This window comes from Dermacentor variabilis, chromosome 1 (genome assembly GCF_050947875.1).
Source record: "Dermacentor variabilis isolate Ectoservices chromosome 1, ASM5094787v1, whole genome shotgun sequence".
Classification (NCBI taxonomy): Eukaryota; Metazoa; Arthropoda; class Arachnida; order Ixodida; family Ixodidae; genus Dermacentor; species Dermacentor variabilis.
In genome coordinates, this window is record NC_134568.1 from 251,472,967 (window position 1) to 251,491,216 (window position 18,250).

General features: G+C 45.8%; 1 long non-coding RNA gene across 1 annotated transcript in view; it reads right to left on the bottom strand.

The window, feature by feature from the left end:
- Nucleotides 1–661: 661 nt before the first annotated feature.
- The window catches only part of LOC142573270 (uncharacterized), a 29,688-nt gene continuing 12,099 nt past the window's right edge, over nucleotides 662–18,250 (bottom strand). The window contains exon 3 of the long non-coding RNA XR_012826277.1: nucleotides 662–710. This is a non-coding gene — a long non-coding RNA (uncharacterized LOC142573270). The remainder of the gene's footprint in view (nucleotides 711–18,250) is intronic.

The window sequence follows — 18,250 nt, forward strand, 5'->3', positions numbered from 1 at the left end:
GGGGGGGGGGGGAGAGATGCAAGGAGTAAAGCGGAGAGGAGGGTGCAGAGGAACCATGAGGCGGAAAGCGGGGGAGGGTATGGCGAAAGCGCGAGAAGAAAAGTGTAGTGTGTTGACAATAGCTACGAGATGGCGCCAGAGTAGCGCGAGTTGTCTGGGAGGTGTGTCAGCGGCTGCTGCTGTGAATCGGGCCCACGCGTCGCCCTAGCTCTCGCAATCTCCCGATTAGCGAGGCAGTCGCACCGCACTTCGCTCCATTTGCAACGTGCCGCACTAGACGGATCGTCCGCGCCAGCCAGTATATCGCGAAATGAAAACACGTATAAGCTGTGCTCAAATTTCGCATTAGGAAGTGTCGTAATCGTTGGTGAATTTTTGCTTGACCAAACCTCCCCACTTTTATGACGTGACGCCAAGGTGCACTGCTGCCGCGATAGCGCTAACATCGGCGTAACGTGCATTTTGGTTCTCTGCTAAGTATCCTAAACTCTGTTACTTTCTTCTTAGGAGTTACCTGGATAACTTGTGCTGCAACTTTGCTCCCGATTGGTAGGGCACAATATACTCACACCGAGGTAAACTTGAACCAGAACGTAGGATACTCACATAAGAGTGTGGCGATTTCACGTATCGTGAAACCTAGATTCATTTCCTCGAGACGCTTGGCGTGAGGACCACAGCGTACGTGTGTTTTGCTTTCCAAATTGAATCTGCAATGAAGAGTCCACGTGTCATCCTGCTTGGAAGCGAAACTCCCTGCGGACTCAAGTAGATTCGAATTACTTCATCCAAGTATTATCTCGACATCGCTCTGGTAATACGTTCATAAAAGACGCTAAACAGAAACACTAAATGAGCTTAGCTTAGAATAGTATTTCAAAAGCTTATTCCGTTAACTTCGCCGTAATTACTTACTTCCTAGGATAGAAAATCAAGATTAAACGTCAATTTGGTTTTAATATCGCGCCTAATCCCCCAGCGTCTTACGTCAATGTGACGTCACGAATTTCAAACTATTTTGTTTTAAAAAAATTAAATTATGGGGTTTTACGTGCCAAAGCCACTTTCTGATTATGAGGCACGCCGTAGTGGGGGACTCCGAAAATTTCGACCTCCTGAGGTTCTTTAACGTGCACCTAAATCTAAGCGCACTGGTGTTTTAGCATTCCGCCCCCATCGAAATGCGGCTGCCGTGACCGGGATTCGATCCGGCGACCTCGTGCTCAGCAGCCCAACAGCATAGCCACTGAGCAACCACGGCTGGTCAACTACTTTGTTACATTATGGCTGTTGTTGCGCCGTAAGAATTCTCCAAGCTTACCAGATTCCAAGCTTACCAGAGTCTTTGGAGACCCTAAAATACAATGCAGTACATCTTTACTGAAAAAAAAAAAAAACTTAGCTAGGTGAGAGCAGATGCGGTCAAGAAATGTGACGTGCGGATACTTCAACGCCCATTGTTCGTTTTTGCGTCTTCTCTGTCTTACCAAGCTCACTGCGAGATGCGTCTACGGCCTTTTCTAATACAGCTCAGCTTTTTTTTTTTTCTCTTCAGGCGTCCTTTTGAATAGTGCATTGTGCACGCGCAGGGAGCAGCTGTGCTGGATGCAGACTTGCGCTGTGAACACTGGCTCGCACTTCAGTCATAACTTCAGCTACAGGAGATACACCATCGCGATGTTTCAAATGTTAACGTTTCGAACTTCTGGCCAAACAGTGTCTTGGGTGCTAACGAAGTGGGGCTCCTGGTGACTTCAAAGTGTGCGAGTGCAGGGAGGGCTTTATATGCGCAAATTATGCAGGTGATCATCCAGCCAGCTATACAGCCGCTGCTCCACGCGACCTGCATGCAGACCTCTGCTGTGCAAATACGCGGCTAGGCAGCAATATATTGAGTGTGGAGCTTCTACGTTAGCCCTCACCAACAGGTGGTGAAAAAGACTTTATTCGAAGAGCTTGGCCAGCGACATCCCCCTCCACGGATATTTTAAGTGTAATCTGTGGGGAGACAAGCTTATCCGTGTTCGAGAGATGCAACTTGTTGAAGCTTTCAATGCTGAGGACCTCTCTGTGGCTAATGATAGAATAGGTCGGTCAGTCGGTAAGCATTGAGTGTTTTCTGCATTGCTAACTGCAACTGGGATTTACTCACTGACAGCAAGTGATTTGCAATTGACATAATTTACTTTTGGCCACTGCTTCAGTAGCTGTTAAAAAAATGTAGGGTTTTACTTGCCGAAATCATGATCTGATTATGAAGCACGCCACCGTGGAGGACTCCTGATTAATGTTGCCCACCTGGGCTTTTTTAACACGCACCTAAGAACAGGGGAGTCTTTTGCACTTCACCCCTACCGGAATGCGGCCACCATGGCTTGGATCGAACCCGCAACCTCCGGCTCAGCAGCACTGCGCCATAGCCACTAAGCTAGCGCGGCGGGTCAGTAGCTGCTTTGACAATAACGTTGCGGGCATGTGGAGGTTGCCGTCATGAACTCGAAATGTGGAACAGTATTTAAAGCCAGCAGCACTCGAAAGCGCAATAACTGTGCTCTATGCCTCCTCGCTGTTGCTGCAACAGCGTTTTCTGGATATTGTAGCGAAGTGACGCAGCCGTGAGATATCAGACGCATCAACTCACCAGGGAGACGGAAGAAGAATGGGGATGAGCTCTGGCAGGGGAAAGTCCAAATCCGCAGGTACGACGACGAGAGTAGCATTTGAATAACTAGGTTTATTCACTTGGCATCTGCCGTAAGTTTAAACTGTACAAAAATATCTACAAACAGAACGATGTCATACCCGTCGTCGTCGGCCTGCCTGACCGGCCTGGTCTCCCCTGGTGAAGATGCGCCGTCTGCTGCTCTTCACTTGCTCACTCCCAAAACTACCCCAAACTATTCCTTAAATAAGTTTCCCCAGCATCCAAGGGACCCGCGCGCGGCAGCACTGTCCGCGGCGCCGTCGAGGTCATTTGTGTACAAAGGTTTGCCCCGCGTCAAGGAGCCCACAAAATTCCCGGAAAGACAGCAAAGAGGGCCGCGGTACACTCTCTTCGCGACAATATTCTGTTCAGACGTGGTCACATTGGTAATCACATTATGTGAAAAGGACCAGCCTTCACCGCTGCGAGCTAAGTCTCTGCATTGCATTCACTTCAATACAAATTTTTCTGCGTAATAAAATTGTCTACGCAATAAAGGATGTTTTTTTTCCTTTCTTTCGGCGAACTGCCGCGGCCATTTGCCCCTTCAAGCAGAGGTAATTAGAAACATCGATGTCTCAACCCTCAACGTTGCCAGTGAAAGTGGGGCACCCGTTTCGGTGATATTATGTAGTGGGCGCACATGAAACTTTGGAGCTGACACACGTGCCATAAACAAGCAGCGTTTATTCCTGTTTTTTCCCGCCCTGCAGACAACCTTGATTCGTACTTCGTAGTGCTTTCTGCGAGCCACTAAATTTGCAGACTGGACGGGAAGGGTGTGTGTCGTGACATAAAACGCTCATTTGGACGTTGCCGATTATTTGCGGAGCAACCACCAAAAACGGCCAAAGTTAGGCCATTTCTAGCTGTCCGTTGAGCTGAATACTTTCAGTTTTTGAGCCGCAATTTCCTCATTTCCTTCCCTTCTCTTTCTCCCTGTTATCTTTGTTTTCCCCTTTCCCATTCCCCCGGTGTAGGGTAGCCAACCGGACGTTATTCTGGTTAACCTCCCTGCCTTCTACTTTTCTCTTTCCTCCTCCTCCTGAGGTGATAGTATTGCAATATCCCCTATCGTTCCTTTTTAAGTCTGTACAAGGACCCCGATATATTAATATTACAATATTTCCTATAATAATAATAATAATAATAATAATAATAATAATAATAATAATAATAATAATAATAATAATAATAATAATAATAATAATAATAATAATCTCTCAGTTGAGAGGTCATGGAGTCGCCGTTCTTATACAAGCACTGAATGAAATGTACCCGTATGGCTCGGTTACCGCAGCCATTCAGACTGCAGCACCAGCGGTTACTACGGCGTGGCACATCTACATTTCAGCCGACCTCAATACAGACGGTCTCTTTCTTTTATTTTCCTTTCTTTCTTTGTTTCTTTCTTCTTTTTTTTACTGGTGGTGGGTGGGTGAGGGGATGGGGCGCCACTCTCATTGTTTTGGTACGTATATGTCCACCAAAGGCAGAAAAAAAGCAGTACAAAAAAAAAAAAAGCCGAAGCAGGGAAAAGAGCCTGTGTCGTGTCCTTCAACAGACGCATGATATATGAGACGCTGCAACGCTTGGCACCGGATTAATTATCACCGCATATGGCTCGTACGAAGTGCAAGGTATTGCCTGTGCACCCCCTTCCATCGTTTTTGTTCAGCTTCACTTGCAGTGCACCAGTGCACCTTCATCGATGGCAAATTAGGGTCATGCATGCTCTGCTCTGGTCGAACTGCGAAGCAATTTCGTGCCAATGTATCGCAGCTCGAACTTCAATCGGGAAAGTATGAAACAACAGCAATAATGCAAATTCCAGGATAGTTACCCTAATGATGCTCTAGGATAGAAGGCGTCCACGAGTGTTCTTTCCATCTGTTTTCCTTTTTTCTATACTCGCCGAAGTGACAGTTTTTAAACGCAATCCATGTATGCAACGAATAAAAAATAAATTTTGGAGTTTTGCGTGCCGAAACTACGATATGATTACGAGGCACGCCGTAGTGGGAGGCTCCGGATTAATTTCGACCAGCCGGGGTTCTTTTAACGTGCACCCAATGCACGGTACACGGGCGTTTTCGCATTTCGTCTCCATCTAAATGCGACCGCAGCGGCCCGGATTCGATCCCGCGCTTTCGAGCTTAGCAGCGCGACGCCTTAGTTTCCCTGCGCCACCACGGCCGGTGCGCGGCGAATAAAGAAACGTGCCGCGTCATTGCACGCCACTGCAGCTGAATATTTCGCGTGCGTGTCCGCAGTACAGAGATCTCATGAGTGTTTCGATGCATGATGACTGGACTATGGAGAAGAGTGGCTCGTGTCGGCATATCGAGAGGTCCAGCTGGCTGCCCCAGTGCCAACGTCAACTTCAACAGAAGTTTACAAAAGCTCCTGCCTGGCCAAGGCATCTGTCACTCTGTGCACCGCCGTTCACAAGGCTCGGCGCTCTCTCCACTCCTTTGGCACTTCGTTATTCGTGATCTCCTTTCATGCTGCTTACCTCCAAGAACTCATATGCTATGTACCTATTGTGCTCAATCCGGCAGAAGGTCGCAAAATTTCCGCAACACGTTATATCCTTGTATGCATAATCACGTACTTGAACACGTCAGATTAGCAGATGAGACGTCCGTGTTCATTTTATCAGTGGGCACCCAATATAGTGTAATGGTTTTTGACGACGCGTAGAGCGCCTGTTCGGTACTCGATAACTGCCCTGTCAGATTTTGTTCCGGCGGCAGAATGAAGTGCCTGCGCTTTGTATTAAGTTTTCGGATTGAGTAAATATAAAAGCTAGATCATAGATAACAATTTCGAAAGTTTGTCATGACATGCGTGTTTGGCGTTTTCTTCTGAAGAAAGCGTTACATAAATTTGCGTGAAGGTTTCGTGTTTCTTTTTTTCACTTCCCAGCTATGCTTGGTTTAAGTGTATCGTTGTTAGTGAAGTCCTCAATCGCGTAAACAACAATGGCACATATTTATGCCACGCTGCCACCTCTCCGCGAGGGGTGCAGAGCTCGAAGGGCTTCATGTTGCAGTGCAGTTATCGTGGTGCAATAATCGCGCATTTTCCAGCACATGCAAAGTTAAATGGCGCAAGCCGTCCGACAAGACCAAATGGTGGGGGCGTTTCCTCTCTGTTGACGCTGTTACTTAGCTTTGCGAAGCCGACCCGACGTCCGGTCCCTTTGCTAAGTTAATCGCGTTATTCCATTCCTATAACGCTTGCAGAGAAGACGTGTGCTATCATTCGGTATTTCCTCGAGCCAGTGACACCATCTACGGACCTTCATAGCCATCCCCTCGGAGTTGTCCGCAACTACTGCCGCAAAATGTATTAATAATATCCTGCCCCTCAACCGCCAGGATGGCTTCTCTGAAGTGGATAGCGGTAGGGTGGTGGGTGCGGGGAGGTGGCTGATTGCGGGAGGCACTAGTATCTGACACGTCGCATCGCTGACGCACCACTAAAAGGTAGGACTTTATTTAATCATTTTGGTCACCGTTTCGCTGCATTGTTAACGCGTTGTAACAACCATGACAAGACGTTGTTGGAGGAGTTGGCTCAATATAGTTATGAAATTCAAGGAGCGTAATATAAAAAGGACGAGGACAAGACAGACGATGTACCTGGCACTCACTGCTATCGCCTGTCTTCTGTAATAACCATGTTTACAGTTCATTCACTTATTGGAGAAACGATCACTCTCCGTCGTGCTCGACCAGTCGGACGACCAGTCTCTGTTACAAAAATAATTCTACATTATCGACGGGAGTCACCATAACATCAGTAGGCCGTGCAAGCATTGATGAGCATTTTGCAATTCAGTGGGTTATGTGAAAGCTTACAATTGTGAACGCTTCTCCTGGACTTCTCTTTATTGTTTCGTATTTTTATTGTGCTTTTCTAATCTCCCCTCCTATCTCTCTCTCTCTCTCTCTCCTTTGTATCGCATTTCCCCCCGCCCCATTGCAGGATAGTAAACCGGAAACTCACCTTTCGAACCTCCCTGCCTTTGTCTCTGTCTCTCTTGATTGCACTCCTAAGAATGCAAATTAAAATTACTTTCTAGCTAAAGAACGCACTAGCACTATGTATAACGGGACACAATAGAAGATGCGAGAACATACATACGTCAGGCTTTAACTGTGAAATGCAGGCATTTGTCCCCTACTCCTGGGTTAGCTTTAACAGTGCTTGTAGTCATCTACGTATTATTTGCGTCAAAATGGTTGTCTGCAGCCTTACGCTCGAAATGAAACGGCATGATGTCCTCGTCTCACTTGCCATCGATCGCAGCGATTCGGAGATTGCAACGTTTCCAAATGTGGGAGGTGACATTGCATCAGCCCTACAGATGTTCTCACTGTCAGACATACTAAATTGCCATCGTCTGTCATGCATTGTCTTCGGTATTATCGGCAGTGAGGGTCAGTTCATGCTGTCCAATTTCTATCCTCAAGGCCTCTGCATTAATGCTTTTGTACACGTTAAAGTGGTGGGGATGGTGGAAAAGACTTGAAGTGAGCGAGTCGTCAACGGACGACCATACATGTTCCAACAAGATTCTGCCCCGACGTACCTTGCTTCAATCACGCATGAGTGAGTTGCTCTCCGAAAATTTTCGTGACCACGTCTCTCCGAACATCTAGCCTCTAACCCCCGTATTCAGAAATGCATCTTAATTCGAAGCACATGCTTGACTTGATATAAATGATGCCTGGTGCGAACGCGCCCAAGACGCTAATTGCGTTTCCTTTTGGTGCGTTCACGACAGGCGTGATTTAAATCAAGCCGAACATGGGCTTCCAGTTAAGATGCATTTCTGAATACGGAGGTAACTCTCTGGACCTGAAAATTGATGGACCTGATGGACTGATGTTTAAAGAAAGTCCAACAGGCATTCTCACAGTGTCAAAGACAACCTGTGGAAACGATTGCTAACATTTGTAGAGAGCACCTTATTAAGACCTGAAGACCTTCTGGAGCCAAACCGAGCCCATGATTGAAGCTAATGTCAGATTCAATGAATTAAATTGAGTAAAAGGGAGTTGTAGACGTTTGTATAAAGCTTTGTTCAAATACATTAGTTCTTCTAACAGGGAAAGGGCGTTTTGCTTCGCTCAGGTGCTTTTTCTCAAATACCTGCCGCACCCTCTATAGCACACGTGTGATACTCCCGAGGAAGCAGCGGTGCCATGCGCGCGCTAAATCACGCTCAGAATCGACAAATCGTTTTCATAAAGAACTATGGATTTCTTTCCGACGCACTTGGTACCCAAACTAGCAATTGTTGATGCTTGAATAATCGCACTTGTAAGATAGTCTTTGGTGTCTCGACACAACAGTTACGGAAGGTCGCCTCGCATTCACATGCGCTGCAAGGCCTAGTCAGCCTACCACCTATTCATTTCTTAGCATTGCTGCTATACTCTGTAAGTACGTAATTTACATAACGTCCCGTCAGGCATACATAAAACATTCGGCAGGAAATAGAAGCCTGGTAAAGCGCACATTCCCCCCTCCCCCCAAGTTTACACAGCATTTTCAATGCCGTTTGTTACAGCGTTGCATACTATTAGCGAGAACTGAACATTTTACGGAGCTTAATGAACATGCATGCGACAAAAAACCAAAAAGGAGAGATTCGTATTGCGACAAAAAGGAGAGATTCGTATTGGCGCGTTCTGCTGACTTATTTATGCTGTGCAGAGAGAGAGAGAGAGAGAGAGAGGAAAGGGGAAAGGCAGGGAGGTTAACCAGAGGGGAAGATCCGGTTTGCTACCCTACTCTGGGGAGAGAGGGGAGGGGGAGGTAAAGTGGTAACAAAGTAGAGATAAAGAAAGGAGCGTAGGCATACAATCACAGTCGGTCACTGTCGCCGCATACTGCCACCGCACAGCACAGTAGCACTTGTAGCACTATGAACATCTGTTCAGGCTACAGCCGCTTGTCCAATTCTGTCGCCCTCAAAAACCGCAACAGTGCCCTCGTCGCTCTCTGCTGCGATGGCTTGTGATGGCGGCATTTTAAAATAAGTTCCTGTGTGATAGGTGAAAGCGTGCTATCGCGATTGCGAGTGATCGTCTTTGTAAATTATAGCGAGGACAGTCACAAAGAAGGTGCTGAAGAGTCTCCTCGTTACCACAGTCCTCACACGAGGCGTCGTCGGCCCATCCAATTCGGAAAGGAAAGACTTGGTGAAAGCCACCCTTAGCCATATTCGACAAAGCAGGGTAGCTTCGCGACGGCAGAGTCCAGCTGGAATGCAAAGGCGTAGAGAGGAGTCAAGATTGTGGAGTGGGTTGTTTTGAAAACTTCCTGCGTTCCACAAGGAGAACGTGATGTCACGGCTGAGCATTCGAAGTTTTCTAGCGGCATCTGTCCTTGAAAACGGTATCGGCTCCTCTTCGTCCCCTTGAAGAGCCGACCGAGCAGCGTTATCGGCGTGTTCGTTCCCTATGACTCCGCAGTGACTTGGAAGCCACTGAAATGTCACGTGGTGTCCTTTCTCAGTCAAGGTATGGATTAGTTCTCTAATCTTAAATACCAGTTGTTCGTGTGGTCCGCGCCGCAGGGCTGATAGCAAAGATTGCAGTGCTACCTTCGAGTCACTGAATATTGACCATCTTCAAGCTTGCTCTTGGCTGACGAGACGAAGTGCAGCGCGAAGAGCTGCAAGTTCCGCAGCCATCGGTGTCGTTGGGTGACGTCTTGAAACTGATAGTCGTGGCTTTCACTGGGAAGACCACGGCTCCAGAGGAACACTGGAGAGTTGCCGATCCATCAGTATAAATATGTACGTGTTCGGCGTACCTCTCGTGCAAAAGGAGCAGAGTTGGTTGTTTCAGAGCAGGTGATGACAGCTCAGATTTTTTCCTGATTCCTGGTACGGTAAGGTACACTGCGGGTCGAACCAAGCACCATGGAGGAATCAATGGCTTAATTGTGGGGGTGAAGCCTGATGGAAGGCAGGAGTAATACTCCGATATCCTAGTACAAAATGATGCCTGCGGCCTTTCTGACGGTAGATAGATAGATAGATAGATAGTACTTTTATTCGTATCAATTGTCATACACAAAAATCAGGCCTACCAAAGCCTCACCAAGGGCTTGAGTGGCAGCGCCTGGCAGACAGCGAACATTAGCAAAACAAAGAATAGAGATATTGCAACAAACCCGACAAGCAAACAAAAAAAGAAAATTTAACAACTCAGAGAGACAGATATGGAGACAGAACTATTACAACATCAAAAGGGATGACAACAATATGGAATTAAGATAGTAACACTCGATTAAATAATTACGTGGTAGGAAGCAACGCAGAGACGTACCGCAAAATTTTTTTCAGGGTGTATTTTGTTCTCATGCGGAATACACTCGGTGGCATAATATTGAAACAGGCAGGTACATAGTATTGACGTGTGCGCTTTCCGTACCGGGTTGAGGAGCGAGGAATGCAGTAACGGTATTTTGGTCTTAAATCACGTGCAGGAACATATGGAATGGTGAACTGACTGCACCAAAAATGTTTAAGCACAATAGTTTCTGTTAATAAAGCGTTAAAATTTGGAAACTTTAATCTTCTGAAAATATCAATGTTATTACCGATGGGCAGGTCGTAGGCAATATTTTTTAAAAGTAAACGCAGAAGCGAATTCACCCTGCGCTGCCAGCGAACAGTGCAGTGACCATAAACAGTGATTCCGTATCTTAGTACACTATAGGCTAGAGCGTGTGTAACACATTTACGGACAGAAAAAGGCATAAAATATCTAATATTATACAGGACACAAGATACAGCACGAAGTCTCTGACAAACGAAAGAAAGGTGCGAGTTCCAAGAGAGATCACTGTCGAAGATCAGGCCAAGATATTTGACCGAATGCGCATATTTTATTGGAACACAGTTACAATGAGAACAGGAGGAAGTATGCAAATAAACAGGATGACTCAACTCAAATTTTTTTAAAGGGTTATGAAAACATATAAGTTGTGTTTTAGAAGTATTAACATTGATAAGGTTAGACTTAAACCAGTCCATAGCTTTAACAGCTGCCGTCTGTAACACTGTTACAGCATCAGTGTATTTCTTTGCGCGCGCAAAAATGACAGTGTCGTCAGCATATTGGAACAATGAAACAGGCACATTGTTAGCAAGATCATTAACGTATAGATTGAATAACAAAGGACTCAATATAGAACCTTGCGGGACTCCAGAATTAATTGCCGTGAAATCGCTATGGAATCTTGAAATCGACACATATTGGCGCCTATTTTGTAAAAAGTTAGTAAGTAAATGTAAAAACGAACCTCGAAATCCCAATGTAGAAAGTTTATCAAGCAGAAGAACGTGGCAGATGCTGTCAAAGGCCTTGCTTACGTCAAGAAAAAGAGAGCATACGACTTCATTCTTATCAAAAGCTGAATTTAGTATATCAGAGAATTCTTCAAGAAGATCTGTTGTTCCTTTTCCTGGTATGAAGCCATACTGACTAGGTGATAGAACATTGTGCGTATTCAAAAAATTCGTCATGGTAAGTAGTAGATGCTTTTCAAAAATTTGGCCAATGCATGGCAAAATAGAGATAGGTCGGTAATTACTCATCATGTTTCTGGAGCCACCCTTATACAAAGGTATAACTTTAGCAGTTTTCATTGATGTCGGTATTATACCCCTGGAAATGATACTATTAAGGATAACTAGTAGGACACCCTTAATCGCCTCAAAATTTCTGCACAATTCAGAAACAGTGAGGCCGTCATGACCAGGAGATTTGCTGCGTTTAAGACTGAAAAGTATACACCTTAAATCACTTTCGGTAATGTCAGGAAGGAAAGCAGATTCCATCACACTGGGAGGCATAGGACAGTCGTGAGGCGGGGTACCAGATGCACCAGAAACCAGAGAAAATAGTTTGTTAAAGTCATTCGCAATGCTCTGTCCATCTTTCTGGAAATGAGATATGAAATATGTATCATTATAAATAGTAGCGCTCGCTCCTTTCAGGTTATTTACCAATAACCATGTTTTCTTGCTGTTAAAACGTGCGTCTTTAAACTGAGACCTAAAGTGGTTGCGCTTGGCCAGACGGATCATGGCATTAACGCGGTTTCGTTCATGTTTAAACTGCAGTCGTAGTTGAGAACAGTTTGGAGCACGTCTCGTTCGAGCCCAGAGCAGATCTTTTTCTTTAATAGCTTCCAGTATTACGGGCGACATCCACTTATTGTCTAAATTTCGTTGCTTAACGATCACCATGCGTGAAGATTCGGCTTTGTGTGAACGAAAAACCTCGACGAAACTGTCATATAAGTCTGCAGGGGACACATTGTAAATAAAAGAATCCCAATCATACTTTGCTATTCTTTCATCGAAACGCTTATAATCAAGTACTGACACGCTTTGCTGGCTGCGCAAAGGTGCAGGGTGGCTGGAGCCATCCGTTAACGAGCAGCAGACGAAATAGTGGTCTGCAAGCTTGACTTCAACCACAGCAGACCGCACCAACCGGTTTTGAGAACGCACATTTATGTGGTCGATGCAAGAAGAGACCAGCTGCCCAGATAAGTATTCCTCACGTGTAGGGCTGTGGATTTTAGTCTCTAGTCCCCACTTTGATAAAGTGTCAAGATAATCTGCGACTGTTGGCACAGTTGGGCGTAGAATATCGATATTCATATCCCCGATAATGCACACGTGTTCTTCACTGGAAAATGAAGATAATGCAGAATCAAGCTCAGCTAAAAAGATTCGACCGTTACAACACGGAGGGCGATAAATTGCGAGTAGAATCAACGACAACCAAGGTGTACTTAGGCGGAGTGCGACTACTTCTGCTTGAGTAAAAGGAATACTAATTTCAGAAACGGACCAAGAATCTTTAACAAAAACTGCGATTCCTCCTCCTGTTCGTTGTTGACGAGTATGAGAATGTAACTGGCATCCTGGCAGCGAGAAATGTGATAACACGTCTGACGAAACGTTCACTTCCGTGAGAGCAACAACGTCATAAGTTGAATAAAAAGGATTAATCAGCGCACGAAAATGGTCCCAATGTTTCCGTATACTGCGAATATTAACGTGAGTAAACTGAAATGAATTGCCTATGTGATGCTGAAAGAACTTCTGGGCTTCAGAAAAATCGGAACACTTCACGAAACCAATGTCAGACATGGTTATGTTAGTTTTTCAAGATCCGAAAGCTTGTTGATACGAATGAGAGGTGCGCCTTCGGACTGTTTTGCAAGGACCTTGCCATTTTTGGTCCAGACGAACTGAAAACCCTCTTCTTTACCACGTGACCTTGCTAGACGGAACAACTCGCGATTAGCCCGAGATAGGTTATCGTTGAAAAACAGCCGAGGAGACTCATCGTCATGCACGAAATCACGAAGGCCCTTCCGGGCCCTGAGCCATTTCTGCTTAACAGAAACTGAGCGAGTTTGCACTAGAATCGGTGGAATATAGTCGCCTCTGGATGGCAGCCGATGCACTGCCGAGATATCTGCTTGTTCAAAATCGGTTATGTTTAGCTTGCCTGCCAAAGTACTTAAAAAAGAGTGTAAGTTTTCATCAGATTTGACAGGAAGGCCGTGAATCTCGAAGTTACATCTTCTGCTGTATTGTTCGAGGTCATTAATTTCCCCACTCATCCTGTCAATCACCTGTGTCTGGGAAACTGCTGTTGAAGCAAGCGATTGAACTTGTGATCGAAGGTCTGCAAGCTCATTCCGATTAGCGGCCACTGTAGCAAGCACCGAGTCGTACTTTGACGAAAGGAAATCGATAGCGGAGCGTATGTCATCGACTGCCGAAGCAACCTTTTCACTAGCTTCCCTGACCAACAACAGTTCCTCAATTTTCACCATCAATGTTGAAACAGTTGTAGTCAAAGAATCTAGTTTCATATTCAGAGCAGACAGTTGCTGTGAGAATGAACCTTCACCTGGGTTGGATACTTCGTCTGGTTGCTTAACCGAATCAACCTTGCATGAAGGACACTTCCACGTTTCGCGTGTTACTGTACTCATCTTTTTGTAGGCGTTATCAGAAACTGACGAGCAGTTTTTCCCCAGGTGGAATTCGCCCTCACAGGTAGAACAACTCATAAATCTACCATCTTTCGGTATGGCTTTTGAGCAAGAAGTACACAGTGTTGCCAGATGGTGGGAAGGGGCGCGGACAACGTGCCTAATGTGGCCAAACACTTCAACCGCAATGTGTGTTTGTATAGGTTGGTCCCGGGCAATGGCAATAGTCGCTGCAGTCGATGTGCATTTTGGCAAACCAAGACAAACCCTGAGAGCCCGAGCTTGAATAGCCTGTAGAGCACGAAGATTTGTCTGGCAGGTGTTGGTCGGTACGGGCAAACTGTATCTCAAGAAGCCCAGAAAAAAAGCCCTGTACAATTCCAACATTGCATGCACTGACATTCCCCAAGTCTTTCCTCCCAGAAGCGTGAAAAGTTGGGAGATTGCTGCCAGACGCTGTTTCAAGTAGGTCACGTGCGGGCTCCATGAGAGATCTCTATCAATGATTATGCCAAGAAATTTGTGCGTCTTCTCATAAGAAATTATCTGCACATTTATTGAGATGGCGTAGGGTGTCATTGGTTTGCGAGTGAACGCCATCAATGCACATTTGTCTGACGAGATTTCAAGACCTTGGTTGCGGAGGTATATATTAGAGTAGCAGCTTTTTGAAGTCTTGCATGTATCTGAGGACGTGTTACACCTGAGTTTCATATACATATGTCGTCGGCGTACATTGACATCTTGATCGCTGCTGGCAGATGATCAACGAGACCAATGAGCGTGAGGTTGAATAGGGTAGGGCTTAGAACACTGCCTTGAGGAACACCTCGGTACGTGTAGTGTCGTGCGGTTTTACCATCACCGGAACAGACAAAGAACGATCTCATAAAAAGGTAATGAGAGATCCATTGGAAAACTCGACCACCTAGGCCAACCATCTCAAGAGCATCGAGGATAGCCTCGTGAGATACGTTATCGTATGCCCCCTTGACATCCAAGAACAAACCTGCAGATAATCTTCTGCGTGGCTTTTGATGCTGGACGTACGTAGCGAGATCAACATATGCTGTGCAAATTCCTATGCAGGTACGGAACAATACCTATAATATTTTGCACTCACCTCGGGCCGCCGGAGTGTTGGCGTGCTCGCGCAAAAACTCCTTATTAAGCGAAAACTGAGCCACTGACGCCTCTTGGACGTAAAGGATGCACTACCCTTACGCGAGGAGCGTAGATCGACGCATGCAGGAGACTTTCCTACGTCATGAGAGCACGTTTTCTGATAGTGTTGTCAAAGCATTCAATTTGGAAAGTCCTTGGGCGTAGTCTAAGTCTAACAAGACTAAGAAAGTATGCTTTCCATCGCTAATGTGTGTATTTTGCGTCAAACGTACAAAGAAAATTTCCTGCGCTTTCCTATTGTTCTCATTACGAAAATTTTAATGGGGAATGCAGGTTAGTAACCAGTAAGTTTCCAGGCATTAAATCGTCGCGAGACGTACAGTCGTGAGTAAAAACTTGCAGATGACAGATGCTGCGAATTTTCATATTTTATTTCGAAGCCAAGGCATGCGTGGCTGAAAAACACGAGCTACACTCCTACCTGCGTCAGTTCGACAAGTACAATGGTTTGATACCATTACAGTATGCAAAACTGTGCTAGAAGAAATTTAAAATTTTCACAGGTGCCGTGCTTCCTAGACTTTTGATCGCGACTGTACGATGCACGGTCATGGCGTACTATAGCTAGAGAAACCGAGCTGATGGGACAAGACGACCGCATTATTCGCGGACCAAAGAAAAGGCGACGGCGCAACAGGCCTGCGGGGTGTTGTTGCCGTCCGCTCACGCGGCTTCGTTCCGCAGCCTTCATGGCAGCGCTTTTCACGTACAAACGAGAATGCGGGGGAAAGAAAAGTCCAGTTCTGACCAATACGGTGCTCTGTGCTCTCGCGTTAAGCTCATTTTCCAGTGTTCCCAATCGCTGACGCGCGCCAGCGAGCATGCCAATTAAATATTCCATAGTTGCCGCACACGAGCCTGCCAAACGCAAATTTTTTGCTCGAAGACCCGCAGCATCGGCAGCAGCGATATCGGGCTATATGGCGCGGTAAAAACAGAAAGTTGTAGCCTTCGTGCGCGGGCCCGCCGGAAAAAGTGTTACAAAGAACACCGCAGCACCACACGCGTGTACAGAGGCGCACTCCAACGCGTCGCATGTGGAGGTGCGCAAACAACGAAACTTGGCTCGGGGCTACCGGAGTCCCGCATTTCTCTTCATTCTATAAGGATGACGGGGACAATGGAGAGACCCAGCGCGGTGCGCAAAGAACTGCGCGTCCCACTAAATTAATTTCGAAGCGACGCGTCTGAAGATAAACAGAGCTGCGTGCACCAATTGGCCAACTGGGACGCCACGAGTACACCTATTGTTCAAAACGCTAAGCTAATTACTCAGAATGATTAGCCTGAGTGCCGATTCGTCATGTCCGCTGTGACTCGCGTGTGCTGCCCGTTTGGCCTTCTTTTGTCCTTCTCTCTTCCTTCGAATCGGGATGATTTTGCTGCTGCTGCCGCGGCCGCGTCCCTTGTTTTTCTTCGCTCGAAATGTGTGCCCATGCCACCGTGCCGAGCGCCGCTCCCCGATACGCGGCCAGCGTCTTGGAAAGTAATTAGCCCTCAGGAACGTCGCTACTGCAGAACTAACGCCTTTATTTTGTCCAATCTAGGCGATAAATGCGATGCCGTAGTTAAAGAGTAATTTTCTGCCGTACAAAGTACAGTGAATAACAAGGTAAATTCCTTTACTTGAAGCCCAAGCAGGAAAAATCTATCAGCGTTGCTGCAGGCATCTCTTCCGCCATCTCTTCACCCCCCCCCCTTTTTTTTTATTATGCCTAAAAACATGCGCTGCTTCTTAATGCGTTTACATACTGCGACGCATATCATTTCTCTGCCGCTGCTCGGCTTTAATGAATGAATATGTATACCACCACCTGACGGCCAATGTATGCGTGAAGATTCATTGGTGATTTAACGTTAAATGCGAGGGAAATGCGTTAGCATTATGTCCCATCTGCTTGCGGTTCCAGATCCCCTACATGAGCCGCGTTCACCGTACTGTAAAGGGTTGTTCAGGAGCTCACTCAACATAGGTTCTGCCTCTTCGAGGAGCGATGTGTAACTGATTTTGGTCCGGAGCAGACCACCCGCAGTTGTTATTTATTTATTTATTTATTTATTTATTTATTTATTTATTTATTTATTTATTTAAGATTTCCTTACAGGCCTCGTATGAGGCATTGGAAAGGCGGGCGTCACAGTAGGGCTCAAAGAGCATATACAAGGGGTATATAACAAAGCATAATATACATATATGAATATTAGACAGTATAAAACTTGTATACACAACATTTTCTATAAACATTAGAGAATTTCACAAACATAACAGGAGACGGTAACGTACATATTAGAGAAAAGAAAGGAGATACAGTTCTTGCATCAAACAATGTACAAAGTAACCACTACAATGCCGTATGATCAAAACACAACACTAATAAGCAAAATAACGAGCTCACAAACAAGAGAGCAGACAGAACGCGTATATAACAAGAAAAAAGAAAGGCATCATGCATTTCGTTGAAGTTACGCAGCTGAACATGAACGTATGAGTTGGCTGAATTTATGAGGATTTGTTTCGGAGACGATGAAATCAGGAAGCGCGTTCCGTAACCGCATATATATATATATATATATATATATATATATATATATATGGTTATGGAACGCCCTTCCTGATATATTGAATGACTGGAAGGGCGAATTGAAATCGTTGATATATGCATCGCTATATGCCTCGACCAAAACTTTATAACGTTTCTTTGTGACGGGAACGGGAGGGGAAGGGGGGGATTGTTGTCTTTAGTGAGGAATACGAGCGAGCGACATGCATTACAAAGCGTCAACCTATAGAGACTGTGCGCGTGTGTGCGTGCGCACACGGTATAGTGTTCTGGACACCGGGGACCGTACTTTGTAACAATTCGTTTTATATTCCGTTCTCTCTATCTTTCTTCGTACCGACTGGACCTGACGTGGTAGTCGTGATAGCACAGTAAATATAGCGTTCCGCTCCTTAGCACAATGTCGCGGGCTCGAGTATACCGGCCGCGGCGGCCTCATTCCGGCGAGGGATTGCATGCAAGAACGGACTTGCACACGACACTTTTTGTTGCACGACAAAGAACCCCGTGTGGTCTAAATTAGGCAACACTCGTCGAATACGGGTGTCTGTCCGTGCACGTAAGTTGTTTTGAGACGTTAAACCCTGTAACATAATTTCACTCTTTCCGATAGCAGAAGCCGCTCGGCCCCACTTGGCGAGTGACTCTTAGAGCGGAGTGAGTTGTACCCACACTTTCACATGGTGGTACGATACTTTTTATGAAAACTGGTAAGTCCTGAACTACGCGTGCGTGATTTTCAGATACG